Source organism: Halichoeres trimaculatus, unplaced genomic scaffold (genome assembly GCF_033239565.1).
Source record: "Halichoeres trimaculatus isolate MK-OKI-2021-1 unplaced genomic scaffold, fHalTri1.1 fHalTri1_scaffold_21, whole genome shotgun sequence".
NCBI classification, from domain to species: domain Eukaryota; kingdom Metazoa; phylum Chordata; class Actinopteri; order Labriformes; family Labridae; genus Halichoeres; species Halichoeres trimaculatus.
Genome location: NW_027437199.1, coordinates 12822994 through 12841421, shown reverse-complemented (window position 1 = coordinate 12841421; position 18428 = coordinate 12822994). Strand labels below are relative to the sequence as shown.

Genomic DNA, 18428 nt, shown 5'->3' with positions numbered 1-18428 from the left:
GGGATATATCACAATGTGGTGATTTTGTGATAAATTGTGACATCATTGTATCATGACCCAAGTATCATGATGCCTACCGTATCGAGAGATACTTGCCGATACTTACCCTTAACGTGAATGTTGTACGGTCATTTTACGTAGCAGTAAAAGTGCGTTCAGTACGACCATTTTGAAACTTTGAAAATTTTGAAGTGCCAGGTAAAAGTTGGCTGTTGATGGTAGCCCAGTTTATGTAAAAGCTTTTAAACTCCACAGAAAGCCATCCCAACAATGATCTAGGTATTTTCTAAATGAAAAGTAGTGATGAGTGTGAGACTCGTGTTTCTTTTTATCGAAGGCAGTATTAGTAAAGTGAAGGTCGATTGGGAACCATCATTTAAGTTCTGTCTTTGTTCAACTGTCAATATGATTCAAACCACTTCTGAGCAAGAGCATAACCATACTCTGACTTTATCAACGGCAGGAATTTCTTCACAGAGGAATGTGACAAGCAGAGGAACCGTTGCAACCTTCAGCCATCATGCACACATTCACATACCCTCACATTAAATACCACTTCCCTCCTCTCCGCTCCCAGGATTGTGATTCTGCCCTTTCATTTCACCTTCATCATAATCCCCCGTAGCCATTTTTGCAGCGAGCAGGAGGGCAATTATAATTGCAGATAACTGGGGTGATAACGGCGCTGGCCGCCTCTCCCACGGGCCTCCACACAATGACATATAATAGGACTGTATGTGTGAGGAGCTAAAAGCTGTTCTTTATTTCTTTGAGTCTTACCCAGAGTTGTAGTCAGTCTTTATGACACTTGATAACTGTTAGTAACACAGACTAATCTCACCTGTACGTTTTAGTGGATGAATAATTGAACAGCTGATAGCTACATCAGCTGGGAAATGCTGTCTTTTTAAACTCATTTCTTGGCAGTGTTCATTGCTGCATTAAGGCATCAAAGCTTCTTTGAGTAGGCTCAGGAGCAGTGTGCTATCCCTCGATCATACATATTGAGCGTCTGCAGTGCCAGGAAAGTGTGAAACTTGGCCTGTGGGATGTATTGCATCATTGGCATATTCTGCCGTTGGCTGAAAGGCTCTGTTGGTGGAGAAGATGGCTTTCCAACGCCAGATGAAAGAGCCTGGGAAGCACGCCAGGCGGCTGCCGCTTCTCCCCTCGCTCTGACATCCTCACGGCGAGGTGATGCTTCAGGCAGGATTCACGTTAGCCCCCCTCCTCCTGTGTCAAACAACCACTGCCATTCAGTCAGCTAGTCAGTCATTGTTGTACACTGTGATGAAAGCACTGTGGTGACCTGCGCTTTGTGGAATATACTGCAGCCATAAGTACAGAGCTTGTGTGATGGAACGCTGGGTTTGAGATGGAGGAAAGGATCTGAGGATGGAATGATTTGATGGGATGAAATAAATGAGAATAACTTGCATCCTCTGTGAAATGCCATTTGGCAAGGCCACACTCCCTCATCTGATCCAAGAGAGCTCTACAGTCGCCAGCTGTATAAAATCTGTCCTGAGTGCAAGGTAGGAAATAACCAAGGTCACACAGCAGTGGTTAATTTATCCCTCTGTGGAATCTGTGGAGGGTTTTGGTTTTGGATCTTGGACTGTACCAATGAGTCCCTCTGACTGTATTGAAATTTGGTGAAGAAATCAAAAGTTGAGTTAAGTTAACTGCTAGGGCTGGGACGATATGCCATTCTTGTGATTCAAATCTTTTACAACTTTTGGGTTGTTGATTTGATATTTGCAATTTTTAGTTGTTTTTTTTTAACACCAGACCATGGGAAAAAGTTAAACAATGATGGTGATGATGTCTACAGACTATAGCCACGTATGCATGGACCCAAATATTCCACTTGCATTCGGTTTATTTGCTCAAACAGAAATAATTTTACCTTTGTAAACACCTCATTCCGAAAGAAAAGTGCCAATCCAAATGGACATTTAATCGGTTTCACAGGGGTGGAATATTCCTTTCCCCAAACCGATTGAGGTATCATGTGCTGCACGATTTGGGGAAAAGGTGCGATTTGCGATTAGGTGGACAGTATTGCGATTGCGATTGTGCTTGCGATTTAATTAAAAAAGTTGTGTCATGATGAGTCTACAGACTTGCTTGGTTATCATGGAGAAAAATCTGAATTGCATGTGCTGACATTGCGATTGCGATTGTGATATCCTCTTTTGCGATTACGTAATTGCATGTGCTGACATTGCGATTGCGATAATCGTGCAGCCCTAGTATCATGTATCCACTCATACGGAAAGTTGTCAGGGTACGTTCTTTCAGCGCATGCTCAGATATGATGTAAGACGCAACTAGAGACGTTCCTCAACTTCAAAAATGGCCGCGAGCCGCCAGCACTGGACAAAGAATCCCCATGTTGGGCAAAAAAATAAAAATTCTGATATATCGTATATTGATTTTTTCTCCCACCCCCAATAACTGTAGACTAGTACGAAATACCAGACCTCTGGTATAAAAATGCAGGATTATTGAGTTAGAAAACTATATGGTTCTATTAACCAGTCTTTAAAACTACTGCAGCTTTTGACATATTTATTTTTTTCTCAAAGGTATATTTTCAGGCTTTTGCACTTTTTTGGAGAGGATAGGACAGTGAACAGCATAGGAAACAGAGGAGAAATTGAGGGAATGATACAGTGGAAAAGGGCCTTGGGTTGCAACCCATTTAACCAGAAGGCCAAGGTCCAGCCCCATCATATTATCTGATAAGTCCAGTTTCCTTGATTTGGGGGCCATTTTTTCCTTTCTCACTTTTTTTCTAGCCTCGGTTCTAATAGACAAAAATACATCCACCCATTAACCATGAATCTACTGGACCTCATCTTAGTGATGTGGCAGTGAATGATTGGACGTTCTGCTACTGGGCGGACTCTTTCTGCAGTAGTTATTCAAAGCAACCGCAGAACCAAGTAATCAGTATCTATTATTCAAGAGACTGTTTAATAATCAGGATTTCAATTTTTGATGAGTACATTTGTGAGAGAGTCTGCATGGAGACAACACCACGAACAGTGCTGAGGCTGTTGCGAGCTACCCAACTGACAGGTATTCAGAGGAGCAGTTAGTAATATATCAAGTTCTATTTTTTTTGTGCAGAGCATAAAAACATAAACTTCTAGATGTAGCCACAACAGTACCATTAACCATCAGAATTAACTTGATTCCCATGATTCAGAGAACCTATGAAGGGTTCAAAATGTGTTTTTAAACCAGTGCTCCCTGCTCTGGTGTTGTGTGCTTCATGCACAGCAGCCTGACATTTATGCCAAATAAATAACTTAGAGCCCTGTTTTGAAAGTATTTCATTTATATGACTAAAAGTTGAAGATTCTTGCCTCAGTGTGCATTTCTTCCAGTTTATTGCACATAAAACACGTCTATTGACATCTGGAGGCGACTTTCATAATAGAAATCGACAAATGGTGTAACCACTTGATGGTATCTTTTCATGCGTGTCGGGGGGACCTCACAGCTGTGGGGCAGCTCACTGCTTGATGAAACATGAACTATTATAGATTACTATAGGTCATGAATTCAGGATATTCAAAGAGCAGCATTATTTACAGGCCTTTTTTAAAGTTTCACTAGGACTTTCAGAGTTGCTGTATGAGCAGAAAAGAGGCAGCACAAGTTTGTGACCATAAATTCCATCAGGAACTTATTTCCCAAGCTGTCAAACTTATTTAATGTTTCTGCAAGTTCAAAGAAAGACAAAACTTTAACACTGAGAAAAAGCTCAAATTTCTCTTTGTGCTGATTGGAAAAATGCCGTACCCAAGTGTATAGGCGCTCACCCATAACCATAACCAGGTTTCATTTTTCTGAACCACTACATCAGAATATGACATGTGTGATATTACGGTAAAAATAGATCTTTTTGTCTCATTTGCTTCAATTAGACTTGCTTCTGTCAACATCAAGAGAATTGATGTGACCTTGTAACTTCCCAGGATATGCTGGATGCCCACACACTTTTATTAAAGCTACTGGAAAAGCTACTAAAAGCTCTTCCTGCCTTTGATGTGGTGCTAATGCCATTACTCTCAGCGTGTGGTCCGTGTCATACAGCTCAATTCAGCCTGTTGTTTCGGAGTGCTTGTCTATTTTTCTTCCCAGGTATTAAAAGGTTTCACCTTTTTGACTGTGACATAAACTACTACTGTTAAATGTACAAAAAGGTGATGGGGCATACTTTTGCTGAAGTATCTTCATGTTAAAATAAAAGTATTTAGTGGCGGAAAAGTGTCTCAAAATAGAAACCTACATGTAAATTTAATCGCAGGTGTTGATTTTTTTATCCGCTGTTTTAAAAATAAGTTATGACTGGCAGAGCTACGAACAGGGTGTAATTTCTTGGACCTAAAAGTGCCAGATAATGTGACAGGAACAAGCTGCAGGAGGCTGCAAGAAGGTAAAAATTGGCTCCAGGCTGCTCTTTGGGAGTGAGAAAAGGAAGGTGTATCAGCTTCCGTACGCCAGGAGTGCTGTTGACGCAGTGGAGCTGACAGCCTGGGCTGATGAGACACAGCCTCACCAGTGGAGTTAAAGTAAACAGGAAAAGCAAGCTTACCTTTCATGACTGTAGCCTGGCCTCAGATGCTAGAAAACTGCAAATCCCTTTAAACTCAGAAGTGTGATGCTGCAGATTTGAGTTATCAGGATTTCACTGAGCTGGGTTGAGTAAAGAACGTTTGAGGAGCCCTCACCTGACAGGTTTAATCAGTCTTTTCACTCTCGATGAGGAAGTGGGTGGGCTGTAATTAAGTATGGATTTATTAACCCAAGGAATGAAGAAGGCACGTGCTTGTAGCATCACACAGATTGAATATTTGTTAGTGTGCGTGTTCACACTAAAGATGCTGCAATTATACTAATGCCTTTACCACAGGGCCATATAGGAACACATTTAGCTCTGTTGTTTTTGTGTGGATTGATGAGTACACACACACACACACATCCTCTCTGAGTATCCAGTTCCTTTTGCACAGGGAGAGTGATATATTGTGTGTCAGCTTCAGTATGCAGAAAGGGAGGAAAACGAGGCAAACCAGCAGTCATGCGTGGCACTGTACATTACACTACATGTGACGTCTTTTCCCTGTAGATATGCAAGGACGCTCCATGTTACATAATTTTAAAACAGAATGTCAAGCAGAATGTCAAATTTACCAGAAAGTATTTTTTCCGGAATAGGCAGAAATGTATGGCATTATTTGTAGCTAAATCAGTATTTTTGTCTACATGTATAATTTTTACCTCCGCCAAGGAGGTTTTTGGGAGAGTTTGTCTGCTTGTCTGTCTGTGAACAACATAACTCAAAAAGTAACAAACAGATCTTGATGAAATTTTCAGGAAATGTTCAAAATGGAATAAAGAAGAAGTGATAAAATTTTGGAGGTGATTCGGATCATTGTCTGGATCCAGGACTTTTTTAAAAGGATTCTTTATCATTGTGATATAGGGCTATTTTCACCACATGTGTATATAATTCCACTATAAATGGTCGGATTGCTTTGCAAAACAATTCAAGACAAAGGTCACAATTTCTGACAGATGTAAAAGAAGGATCTAGATACTGGCAATATTCTGGATACTAAGATACAGAATATGAAATATGTTCTGGGTCATCATACTTTTTAACAATGCAACTTACACCAAGTACTAGCAGACAGTCTGCTGAAAGGGAGTATAACATTAAAGTAGGACGACAGTGTTGCATGACAGTCACATTATTCTTGGCGGAGATCTGTGCTCTCTGAGTGTTCTAGTTTTTATAATAACTTAATTAGTTTTTATGGATGTTTGTCATGTTAAACATGATTTCTATTTTATCACTACCACTGATGAGTGTTCTGTTAGTTTTCCTCTTTTGGAAAACAAATACATTTAGACTTAATTACACTCAGCAGGAGTTTAAGCCTGCAGCTTATCTGTAACCTAATTGAAACAACTGGTCTTCCATTGAAATGAACTTTATATTTCTATACTTGTTGAATAAGTCAATTCTACTGTGGGAATTAACTCCCTGGGCTTGTTTTCCTTCCTCTGTCTCCATGGTTTCAAGATGCACACAAATATTCTCATTGAATCAAACCCCATGATGTGGACCATGGCCATGTCCCTCAGCAAACTAGATGCAGTGTGTCTCCTCACAATGGCTCCATTGTGGCCCTTTTTAAAAAGAATACCCAATCAGGACAGAGAATGAGGTTCCATTTTCAAGTGCACCACTTCACTTCAGCTAAATAAAAGCATGGCACAAATTATGTAACATTAACTTTTTTTCCTTCAGAATACTTAAAAGATGCTTTCGCATGCCCTTGTCAAAAGTTATTCACTGTCTGTTTCATAAAGCAGCCAAAATCCAGCCACTCTTTGGCTACATTCACAGGTACAAGGATGTTTGAATGTTTCTGTTTTCAAAAAGAAATCCTGCCCACACCAGAGGTATTTTTGGACACTTCTGTGTTCACAAGGACAACGCTGAAGCAGTTGAAAAGTCCTGCATAAGCATGTCAAGCCACTGATGAGAGGTTTCCATTCTGCCACAGAACATTGTGTGCATGTGTGATGAACATCTTATTGAGCCACTGGCTATTGTAAAAGGAATTCACTGAACTGTGGATGGAGTGACAAATTAAAATTGCCAGGACGAAGAGACCAGAGGTAGTCTGCCAGGACAGAGAGACACGAGTGTCTCTCTGTCCTGGCAGACTACCTGCGTTTGTTTATATCTGGCACGCCGGACTGATACACTAAGCGGCGAGCGCCTCATAGCCAGCTGTGGCTCTGCAGCGGAGGTAGCGCCATTTTACAACATGATGAGAACTAGAGCCTTATTTAGCGGTGTTTTTGTGTGAAAGTAACTCGATGAAAATTCTCTAAATAAAGCGTGAATGCAGACCGATATCAGATTTTTTCGGTGGAAGTCCATTTATTTGTGTTTTTGGTCTTGTAAAATATGGCCACGTCTGAGTGCAGAGGAAACCGGCAGACGAGCAGGGAGGGGGTGTGTGGTGCTTTCGCCCTGGGCTTCTGCTGCACAAAAACACTGCTGTAGGGGTCATTTCTGCCCTAAACCTTGTGATAGGACCCAACTTGTTCCATCTTGGAGTATCACTTTAAGCCCCGTTTACACCAAGCAGTTCAGTTCGGTTCATCTTGGAATGACACACAATTTACGGCGTTTCCACTGACTATTCCCGGGACGGATCCTCAAATAACCAAGACGAGCTGTCCTACTTTTTGGGACCCTTCCGTAGGGGTGGCAGACATATTGATCTGATCTGGGAAGGTGGAGCTACAACACTGCAGTCCGTTGATTGGTCGAAGGAATCGTCACTTACCATCTATTTCTTCTCGCAGCACACAGTCTTCTCTGAAATAAGCTGGTACAGCTGGTGGCATCCAGCTTACATGCCGCCTACCATGAGGGGGCAGTGAGGGTTGGCTGTGAAAACGCAACCGAGTCAACTCGTACCAAACCGTACTGATCTAAACTGGACTGCTTAGTAGAAACGGGGCTTTAGTTTAATGATGGTAAATGTTCATGATTGGACAAAGTTTTAATAAGTGAACCTTTGGTCGCTATAGATGTTTTTTAACGTTTAAATGAAGTGCTTAATCAAATAGTTGTGATTGACCTGAAATGTTTTTCTAAAAGTTTAAGTAAACTCAGATTTCATATTCTAAAGCTACTGTGAGAGATGAATATCTTCGAATTAGTATTGTATTGAAAAAAACCCAATACATTTTGAGCATTGTAGCTCTTTGAGACAGACTCACAGGAAAATATCACCCAGCTTTACAGATCTCCTGGTTGTCACGCTTATCTCAGCTCGATTGTTCTCAGCAGCCACATAGAAGCAATGAGGACAAAAGTAGTCCCATGAAGACAATACAGACTGTCAAAGAGGCCCAGTCCACAAGTTCAAATCAGTGACCTTGCAGAATCATTTTTCTGATCCGGGTTAGGTTGTGTGAGAACTGTTTGTCTGGCCTACTCATGTTTAACTCCAGGAAATCATCTGCAGTCATAACTATTCACCAAAAACTGTTTCTTGTAAGTTTTTACCTCACAGCTGACACTTTCTTCTCACAAAACAAAAAAAAATATGTTGGAGCAGATGGTGGCTCAGCAGTCTGCCAGAAACAAAATAAACTGTTGACAAGTCAATGTTTTTCACATCTCGGGTTTTTTTTTTTTCTACAGCACATTGGTCCGTCAACAACACTCAAAGCAGGATTTAAATGTGAAGAAGTTAGCTTGAAGCTTTGGTGAGATCCACTGCAGAGTGTGGTCATGTGGTACCAATTCTTAGATCAAGAATTATTTAGGTTTTTTTTTTTTTTCTTTTCTTTTTTTTTAATTTAAATCCCCCATTTCAGCCTTTGTTTATTAACTGAGTTGGAAAAAAGTTACTGTTTTTCTCCAGCAGAGGGTGAAATGTTTTTCTCTGACTCACATGTGATATGCATTTTTTGGGGAAAAAAAAGCATCAAACATATCGTCCCAGTCCCATACAAACAAATGTTGACACTTATGGACCACCAGTATTCTAGACTTTAAAAGGTAAGTATTTTTATGTTCCCATTTTACACCATGCCATCAAACATGGAGTTACACGGCTGATGTTTTGTGACACCATTCAGGCAGTTAATGGAAACAGAGGCACAAAACAGAGCTGTAAAGCATGCATTATTGGCCCCATAACAAGGCCGCAGGGCAGCAGCGTTGTGCGTCGTCCTCTCTGGTGATTTTCCATGATGGTGGTCAGTTTGGCTCTTTGGTTTATTGGTGCACAGGGGCCTCAGTCAACAAGAGCATGAGGAGGAGCAGTGTGCTTCATGGCTGTGCTTGAGGGTGTTCTCAGAGCTCTGACTTGCACTAATAAGTGCAGAGCCCGTACTACATTCAGCCCTTTATAAAGAGCGACAGCACACTTCCTTGTTTAGTGGCTTTGTGGTGTGCTGCTGGTTTTTGTGTCACATGATGTTTTTCTGAAAAACATCCTTTCAAGGAGTGGGTTTGCGGTCAAATGTTGATAAGGGGTTGAAAATAGAGGAAAGCAGAAAGACAAAGGGAAAGAGATGGATTGTTTTGGTGATAGAAAGAGAGAAAGTCATGAGCACTTTGAAGAAGGATAACGACTGAGGAAGAGTAAACAAATGCCAGGGATGTAACAAATTAACCGGGTAGGACAAGGAAATGAGAGAAGGATCTGAGTAATGAGAGAGAAGAGCAGGAAAAGAGTATTTATCACAGAGCGGCTGGGAGGGAGGTTGAGTTCCCTTACATGCTTGTTCCCTCTGCCTTGTCTCCTCCCTTCAGTGTTCAGTGTGTGTCTGTGTGTGCTGGAGAGATGGGCTGAGCTCGTGGCTTGTCGTACCAGGTTTTATTCTGACTAAGCATCGGCAGCAGCAGCAGCAGCAGCAGCAGCGAGCACACCTCCCCTGACAGCCTGACACACGGTACGCTTTTCCTCTCCTTCTGTTAGTGAACCTTAACGCTGTTAAGTGTGAAAACAGGAAGCAGGAGTGGGTGGATTAGGCTGTACGTCAGACTGAGTTGATCATAAGGTGTGCTGTCACTTTTGAAGGATGTGGAAACATTAAAAATAGCATGTTGTCATGTGTTGATGCTGTGATGGTTCATTTTTAAAGCTTCAGACTTGGTTCCACAGTTGGAAGTCTGTTGTTTGCTCTGCAAGTTGTCGCTGAATGGAGAGCGGGGCAGCACTCACATCTGTGTTTTGCTTTAGGGCTACACAGCTAACACAGATCATGCTGCGTCTATTAGCAGGTTGGAGGCATTTGCAAGGATCTGTTGTTTGAAAGATCCCGTACAGTAAACTGATATGTACTTCACTGCACTGAATGTGCTAGCTGACTCTGAAACTGTGTTATTACGTACAACATAGAAGACACACTGACTCAGTGGTGGCAAGAATCTGTAACATTCTGTAACCCACGAAGCAAAATATAAATAACACAGCTGAGCAGATGCTCGGTTATCGCACAGTTGGTTGATGGTATATAATGATGTGACTTATTTTTAAACAAAGTTATCTGATTGAGGAAGCAGCCTTCTGATTATCTCTGCACATATTGGTATAAAACCCTTTTATTGCTCTTCTTGAAAAGGACTGTTTCATGATGTTTTCATTTTGACTGAACTTTTACAGCAAGTTTAGTGCCAAGTGTAGATTTTAAAAGTTTCATATTGATCTGTTTTTTTTTCTTCTAATTTCTAATTTTCTTCTAAAGTCCTCTTTAAGAGAAATGTTACATGTGCACTCGGCACACTGCTAATGACAACCAGGGGAGGTATGGCTGTTGTTATCTTCAACAGGGGAAGTAGTAACATCCAATTCATTACACTCACATCATACCTCCTTAATGCACACGTTCAGGTCTCATTAAAACCATAGACATCTGTGTATTAGTACCTTTGGAGAGATTCTCCAGTAAGAATTTGAAAAACAACCCCAACGATTTGTATTTGTGACCTAGATGTCTGACAATGTGCGTGGCTCACTGAATAAGGAACCAATTATCTGTTGCAGGGAATCAGTTGCGTAACAACAGTTTTACTGGACTGGTTGTATTTTTGTTTTTCACTTTGTCCCTGTAGAAGAGGTAGGATACTTAGCTGCAGCCAGCAGTGCAGCGGGCAGCTGGGCTGGACTCTCTGATCACACTGATAGTACTCACTGCGGTCTGTGTGTTCATTCACTGGACAGCTGGTGAGGGCTGGATTTGAACTTGATGCTGCTTTCGACAAAAAAGGTACAATTTCTGAACATGTGTAAAATTATTTTTTATACATTTTGTCAGAAAATGAAGGTATTATAATGGTTGTGTAAAAATGGTCAATGAATTACACCGTGTCCCCTAGGTTACAGCCTTGTGGCAGCTGAAGAGCCAGTGTTGCCATCTTTACAGCAATGCAAAGAGCTTAAAGACATTTTTATCTCTGCATTTCTTGTGGAGATTGCATTTTTTCCCCCAACTGTCTGCTTACACAAAGTGAGCTCGTCTGTTAGTGTGTAGGCATGTGTTTGTGTATCTGTGTACACGTCAAGGCAGAATTTTGCTGTGTGTGATACAGAGAGCAGTGAACAACTGTGAATGTGCGACCATGTAGAAACAGAAATGGCATACAGTTAGGGAAATGCGTTTAAAACATTTATGATGTATCACACTCAAGCCAAGGAGAAGCTTATTTAAAGTGGAGATATTGTGCTTTAATGCTCAACAAAACCCCCTTCACTCTGATTGGCCAGCTCTCTGGAGGCCTGTTGGGGGCTGACGTGGGCAGACCTTGGTGTTAAAGGCTCATCCTTTCAATGTGTCATGAACCAGTCAGGAGATCCTGAAGCAGTGGTCTCATCATTTTAGAAAGTCTTGTGCTCTTTTTAGAATGGACTGTTTTGATCAGTTTATGGGCAGACTCAGGAATTTCTACATCATATGTAGCAGTTTGAAAATCTGCATAACTTTAGTCCAAACTTCTAGCATTGTAACTGGAGGTGGGATTCCTTGCCAAGAAATCTTTTTTTTTCCTGAATTCAAATTTTGTATTTCATTCTTTGTTTATAAACTGGATTGGAAAAAAGTTACCACTTTTCTCCAGCAGAGGGTGAAATGGTTCTCTTTGACTCATGTGATGTGCATTTTATAGGAAAATATGGCTCCTGATATAGTCTGTAGACTTAATCATCATCATTTAATTTTTTCATGTGATCTGGTATTAAAAATAGGGATGTCCCAATATTACATTTTCACTTCCGATACGATACTGATACTGCAGCATTGAGTATTGGCCGATACCGATATTAATCTGATACGATATCAGCATTAAACATGCATACTTTTATAACTTATTTTGAAGTATGTTTGTCATGTTAGAAAAGGCTTGATTAAGTGATATTATTTAAACAAAGAACAGTAATCAGCAACAGTAGGTATGAGAAAAAATCGATCCATTTATTATTAACCAACGGGTAACAGAAACTGCTTATATCGGAGATTTTAGATGCATTCCGATACGATACCAATTCTTGTTTTTTTTGCTGATATAGGACCAATATCCAATATCAATATCGGACTTGGACACCTTTAGTTGAAAAGCAAACTAAAAATCGCAAAAATCATAAATATCGAAGAATCACAATTTAAATTAAATTGGCACCCCAAAACTTGTAATAAAATCAAATCACGAGAATAGCATATCGTCCCAGCTCCATTTGTTACTTTATGTTTGAAATATGGGAAAGTGTAATACCCCCTCTTTAAATATTCTCAGGTGATTAATTGTACTGAGTATCGGTCTCCCAAAAAACGCACTGGAGTAAAGAGAGACATTTTCTGAGACCCAAGTCAAGTGGAGCAGAAGTTGACAGTAAGAAAATGACTTCAACGCTCAACTAATGCACTAGAAGCACAAAACTGTTCTCCAGACAAGAACATAGACTTGGTGAATGGGCTTAGTCGAGACTTCTGTTTGCTTGATTTTTGTTTGTGAAGGGTGGTTAATGCAACAAGTGGCTTTCCTGTTGTTATTCTGTGATAGGGTGTGTCATCGACACGTTTGATTGTTTCACAGTGTGTTGCTTTAAGAATTGTATCGTAGTAATTGTATTTATATAAGCCAGTCTCATCATCACCAGTTGGCTTTTCTGCATCAATTTTTCAGGCGCTGCCTTGCTCTGTTGTTCTTCACACCAAGGAAACAGCCCTCAGGGGAACAACATCTATTGAAAAGTGAACTATTTTTTTCAATGTGGACCTTGAATCAGAGGTCTACATCAAAATGAATAATACATTGCTGCGTGGAGTGTGGCATTTCAGATCTTTTTAATGCTTGTATTTCTTCATTAGGATGCTGCCAGTGCTATAGGTTATGTATAGCATTACAGATTTCCCCGTTCTAGGATGAACAAGAAGTCTGCAGAACACGACGTAATTTGAAAGAAGAATGTACTGACGCACTTTACTCACAGTTTGAAGCTTCTGCTGGAACATTCAGCTGTCAGAATCCACAAACATAAAAGGGATCCAGCTGTGATCAGCCAGTGAATCCTTTTCTTCACTGATAAGCAAAATCCTCTATCGTGGTTTGAGGTTTAAGTCTTGTATGGCTCTTGGATGGCTCTTTGCAGCTTTGCCGTGCTTGGACTGGGACAGATTGCATACTGTACTGTCTTTGATCAATGGGCTGTGTATTGTACTGAAATAATGAAGGCCGTGCTCACTCTGACTTTGCCTGTTGCACTTTAAAAGAAAGCTACAAAATGTAAGGCGAAAGGAAGAAGAGCTGCCACATAAAATGAAGATTTTTACCATCATTCTAGTAGCTGCATAACTGCAAGTGAAGCACTGGTGGGCTGTCATCTTCAAAACACAAATCTTGGACTTGTCTTGGTATACAATTTTTGACGAAACTTTCAGCAGATCTCTTTTTAGAATAACACACATTTTGTCCTCTTTTAATCTCTGTTGTTTATCTCTGGTGTGTTATGCCAAGCCATAAAGAGGCTGCAGGCTGAGTTGCTGCTAACTTGTTTCCAGGAGCTCAGTTTGGGGCTCACAGGGGCTCCATTTCTAAAACAATCAGACTGTTTAATTCTGAAAATTGGTGTCAGTCTTGGAGGTATAATTGGGCCTGAAAGCTAAGAGTCTTCTATCTGTAGCTCATTAGCTTGTTAAGGAACTCTTAAAAACAACCATGACGTGACTTTTAAAACTAATTATGTAGTCAGCTGGCTTTGCTCTAATGTTCAGCCAACAGCTTGTGATGCTGCAAATAAACATGTAGACTATAGTCATTTTCCAGGAGATGCATGTGGGCTGAATGCAAGAGTCAGCTGAGGAACCAAAGCAAGAGAAAAAGGAAATAATCGTGTTGTATTAAAACAACAAAATTGGATGTTTCAAAAGCTCAAGTGAGGAGGTGTTAGTTGAAACCTCTTTATGAGCCACAATAACTTTAGTAACTAGAAAAGCACTGAGAGAGGGCAAACCTCCGCCAAGCATTTTGGGATTGTCACGCAACACTTTAGTCCGACTTTAATGTTATACTCCTTAATTTGGTGTTAGTTGCAGGTTTGTACCATAATTTGTTACTTGACAGTGTTGAAAATTATGATGACCCAGAACATATTTCATATTCCAGATCTTAGTATCTAGAATATTGCCAGGATCTAGGGATGGGTACCTTTCACATTTGAAATGATTCGGTACCGATGCCCGGTACCTGGCAATCGGTACCGGTACTCAACGGTACCAAGTTTCGGTACTTTTTTGTGTTTATGTGGTAGAAAATATCAATTTGTTTAATAATGAAATATTTAAAAAATTCAATTTAACAAATTTATTCTTCAATGTAAAACCTTGCAATGCTATGTTCATGTCCAGCAGAAATTGAGATAGACAAGTTACAAAACTAGAAAAGCACTCTGAGAACTAGACCTCTGCCAAGCATATTGTGATTGTCACCACCACTTTAGTCCTACTTTAATATTATAATCTCTTTCAGCAGACTGTCTGCTACAATTTGGTGTTAGTCTGTCAGAAATTATGGTGACCTTGTTTTGTATTGTTTTGCAAAGCAATCCGACCATTTATCATGGAGTTATAAACACATATGGTGAAAACGGCCCCATCTCACAATGATAAAGAATCCTTTAAAAAAGTCCTGGATCCAGACGGTGATCCAAATCACCTCCAAAATTTAATCACATCTTCCTTATCTTATTTTAAACATTTCCTGAAAATTTCATGAAGATTTGTCGGTTACTTTTTGAGTTATGTTGTTTACAAACAGACAAACTCTCCCAAAAACATAACCTCCTTGGTGGAAGTAGCAAGACTGGTGATTGAAAGAAAGCATGATGAAACTTCAAGTCAAGGAATTCAGGATTCTCGCCATTTCAACCCAAAGAGTAAAAAGGGCTGCCACTATTCTCTTAGGAAAAGTCAGCCTGTCCCTTCCATGCTTTCCCCGACCACCAGACCTCCCAGCATTAGTGAAGCCGATACACCCAGCTACCCCCCAACCTCCACCTCTGGACGACTGACATGCTGAAACACTACAGTCCGTGTGAGGTTGAGCGTTGTTTGAAACAAGACCCCTTTCTTTCCTTCCTCATGACAGATAAAACAGTCAACAGACACATTTACACAAACAGTAGTTCAGTGTAAACTCAACAGGCATCTTTCTCATCTACTTCTGTCTCTGTTGACAATGTAAAGGCAGAACAAAATTCATTCAGAGACAGGGAGAGGATCCTCAGAACGTGTCCTGCTGCAGAGAATTACCCCTGTATGGATTTCTTGTCGGACTGTATGAGGACATTAATTTCTTTTCTGTCATCTGTCACTCTTGGATGAGGGGTTAAACACTCTGATTTAATGAGCAACGATTGTTTTAGAGAAGAAAAACACCCCCAAGCATCCACGTAACCCAACTATTCAAAGCCTTCAGGTCTTTACAGTGTTGTTCAAGACTATTTAGTCAACACTTTGAGTAAAGTGACCTTAACATGCCTCACTGTCAGATTTCTGACATATGTTAGTGCAAGAAGCACATGCTCATTTTCATACTCAGGGCTTTGTTGTATAATTTATAAGCACAAAATGATCTTTCTCACATAGCATTTTCTAAATACCCTCTCCTTACATATTTTTTTTGAGGGCTGTCAACACGAGTGCATTCATGGATTACATTTAGCTACAGAATTAATAAGTTAATTAACTGCATGCTCTTTGTGCAATCCTACCCTCCATCCTGCCGCTGTTGTGATGGAAAATAACGACACTACTGCTTTGAATGGCACATTCTGCTGGAAAGTGTAGAAGACTTAATTGTCAAATGTAATTAAAATATAAAATACTTTGAGCTGCCACCAACAAGCTCAAGATGACCAATGGCAGTGCAGGATTAGTTAAGAGTTGTGACCTTTTATAAGCTTTTTGTCTGAATGGAAAAGACAAGCTTGTGAAACTCCTGAAAAGTGCAAATGCTGCTACATTAACCAGAAATCCTTGGACATCAGTGAGTAATCCATTATTTCAGAATAACTCCGCATAGTAATGCTGATTTCTCATACATTTCTTGTAGATTCTTAAATACACAAATGCATATGTCTTGATGTGTAAAAGTTTCATCCTTTAGAAATCACAATTAAAACCCCCTGTATTCCACAGAATAATCACAGAAGAAATGATTGTTGAACAGCTACTTTTTCATCAGTAAAAAAAAAAGTTCTCCTGTTCAATGATAGTTTGTACTTCAATTTTTCTGAAGTTGGGCAGATAAAGTGGAGCTAAAACCAGCGGGTTTTGAGTCCATAAATAAAGCTCCTCTGAGTCATATCTGTCAGATCCCAGCACACAGGCATGATGTCTGTATTTTTAGACGTAGATGACTTACACTTCCCCGGGATATCATTATTTCTCTGACCTGTGTCTCCACTTAGAGACTGTAGGAGCGGAAAGAAGCCTTTTTATATCTTTAGTACCTCTGATAATTTTCATAATTCTAACCTTCAAAATAGGTTATAAGCGCATCCATTCATATACTGCAACTGCTATGACTCATTCTACATACATTTAGTGGAGCAAGTTTGTCAAAAAAAAGAGGGCAAGAGTTTTCAACTCCAGGTTACGACTGCCATCACACCAACTGTGCTCATCCCCCAAAGTTCCCAAAGTTTATCACTTTTGTTTTAAAACTTAAATACAGAATATCGTTCGATATCATTTGTGTGTGAGGGAACAGATTACTGTCAAGTAACAAAATCATATGTAATGACAACCCACTCAATGAGCAGTCGTCTGTGTTTGTTTGTCTGTGAACAACATAACTCAAAAAGTAACCAATGGATCTTTATGAAATTTTCAGGAAATGTCTAAAATGGGATAAGGAAGAAGTGATTAAATTTTGTAAGTGATCCGGATCACCATCTGGGTCCAGGATTTTTTTTAAAGGATTCTTTATCATTGTGAGCCGTTTTCACCATATGTGTTTATAACTCCATGATAAATGGTCGGATTGCTTTGCAAAACAATACAAAACAAGGTCACCATAATTTCTGACAGACTAACACCAAATTGTAGCAGACAGTCTGCTGAAAGGGAGTATAACATTAAAGTAGGACTAAAGTGTTGGTGACAATCACAATATGCTTGGCAGAGGTCTAGTTCTCAGAGTGCTTTTCTAGTTTTGTTACTTGTTTGTCTCAATTTCTGCTCCATGCTAAAAAAAAACCCTGATTTTCCAAATAAAAACAGTCTCAGAAACATATCCTAAAGCCACTAAGAAAATGCCTTAACTCTTGTGTAGTGTGGGCGTGTAAACAGAGGTTTTTCCTTCTGTATGAAATGTTACTGCAAGAAAGATAGTCCGACCACAACTCTATAAATTAGAAACCTCAGTGTTAGACTGCATGTGTGTGACAGTTATTCTGATGCATCACTTTTATTTGACATGTCTTACATGTTAAACACAGTGTACTTGTTCACCACAGCAGAGAATGGAACTGAAGAGGAGACAGTCTTATTGTGGATTGGTCACATCTGGCTGATTCCTGACTCCTGTAATAGCGTGTGAGTCTGCAAGGTCTCAGCCACTTCAATCGATGCATGTTTCTGAGGCTGTGATTTCCTGTGAGGTTTAACTCAGTCTGTGCAGCACTCTCATTTACAGCCGTTGTCCGTGATCATACCTGCTCCCTGTCACAGCCCTGAAGAGCTCCACTGAGTCCACCAGTACTAGGATTGTTGTTACCCTGAACAGCCCGTCTACAGAAGTTAAACTTCCTGAAGTTTTATCTCCTATTTTGGGCATTTTAACAAGTCTGGTCTGCTCATTTTCACTTAAAGGTTTCAACCACAGGAAGGAAATGTAAACTCTCATCCACCCTGATCATGGTTCTATGTAGGCAACACAGAAACTCCTTCCTCTTTCACATGTGTGCTGCACTCTTTAGAGTGTATCTGGGAGGGCTGTGTGTGTTAAATTTCCCCCCCAGCTTCAGCTGGACTTTGCCCTGTCATGCCCCCTGATAAAAACTCTGGAAGAAGTCAGCACGAGCTGATGTGTGAACATAGCAGATGATACAGTTTGCTGCTTCATACTCTTAAGTCCTCACGTTGGTTGTCGTGAATGGTTTTCCTCTGTTAATCCTGTTTTGAGAGTGTTTCCTGGAAATATACTTCACTGTGAGGTGCATGTGTAGAAGATATCTACCTGAAAATATCAAGGCCTGAAAGTCCTAAATGTATTTGGAAAATGTCTGGAGTACATTTGAGAAGAGGCTTGTGGGTAAATAAAACACTGAGAGTCTCGTAAGCTGTTCACCCCAAAGATTGCTGGATAGTAA

The 18428-nt window shown here is 40.2% G+C and overlaps 1 protein-coding gene across 6 annotated transcripts in view; it reads left to right on the top strand.

Moving 5' to 3' along the window:
* osbpl8 (oxysterol binding protein-like 8) overlaps window positions 1-18428 on the top strand; it is a 119817-nt gene that overhangs the window by 30140 nt on the left and 71249 nt on the right. Inside the window, exon 1 of one of the 6 annotated variants that reach the window (XM_074697877.1) lies at window positions 9469-9513. The exons of the other annotated variants lie outside the window; for them this stretch is intronic. The gene's annotated coding sequence lies outside the window, so the exon portion shown is untranslated. Of the gene's footprint in view, window positions 1-9468; window positions 9514-18428 lie in introns of those variants that run through there. 6 annotated transcript variants of the gene reach the window in all.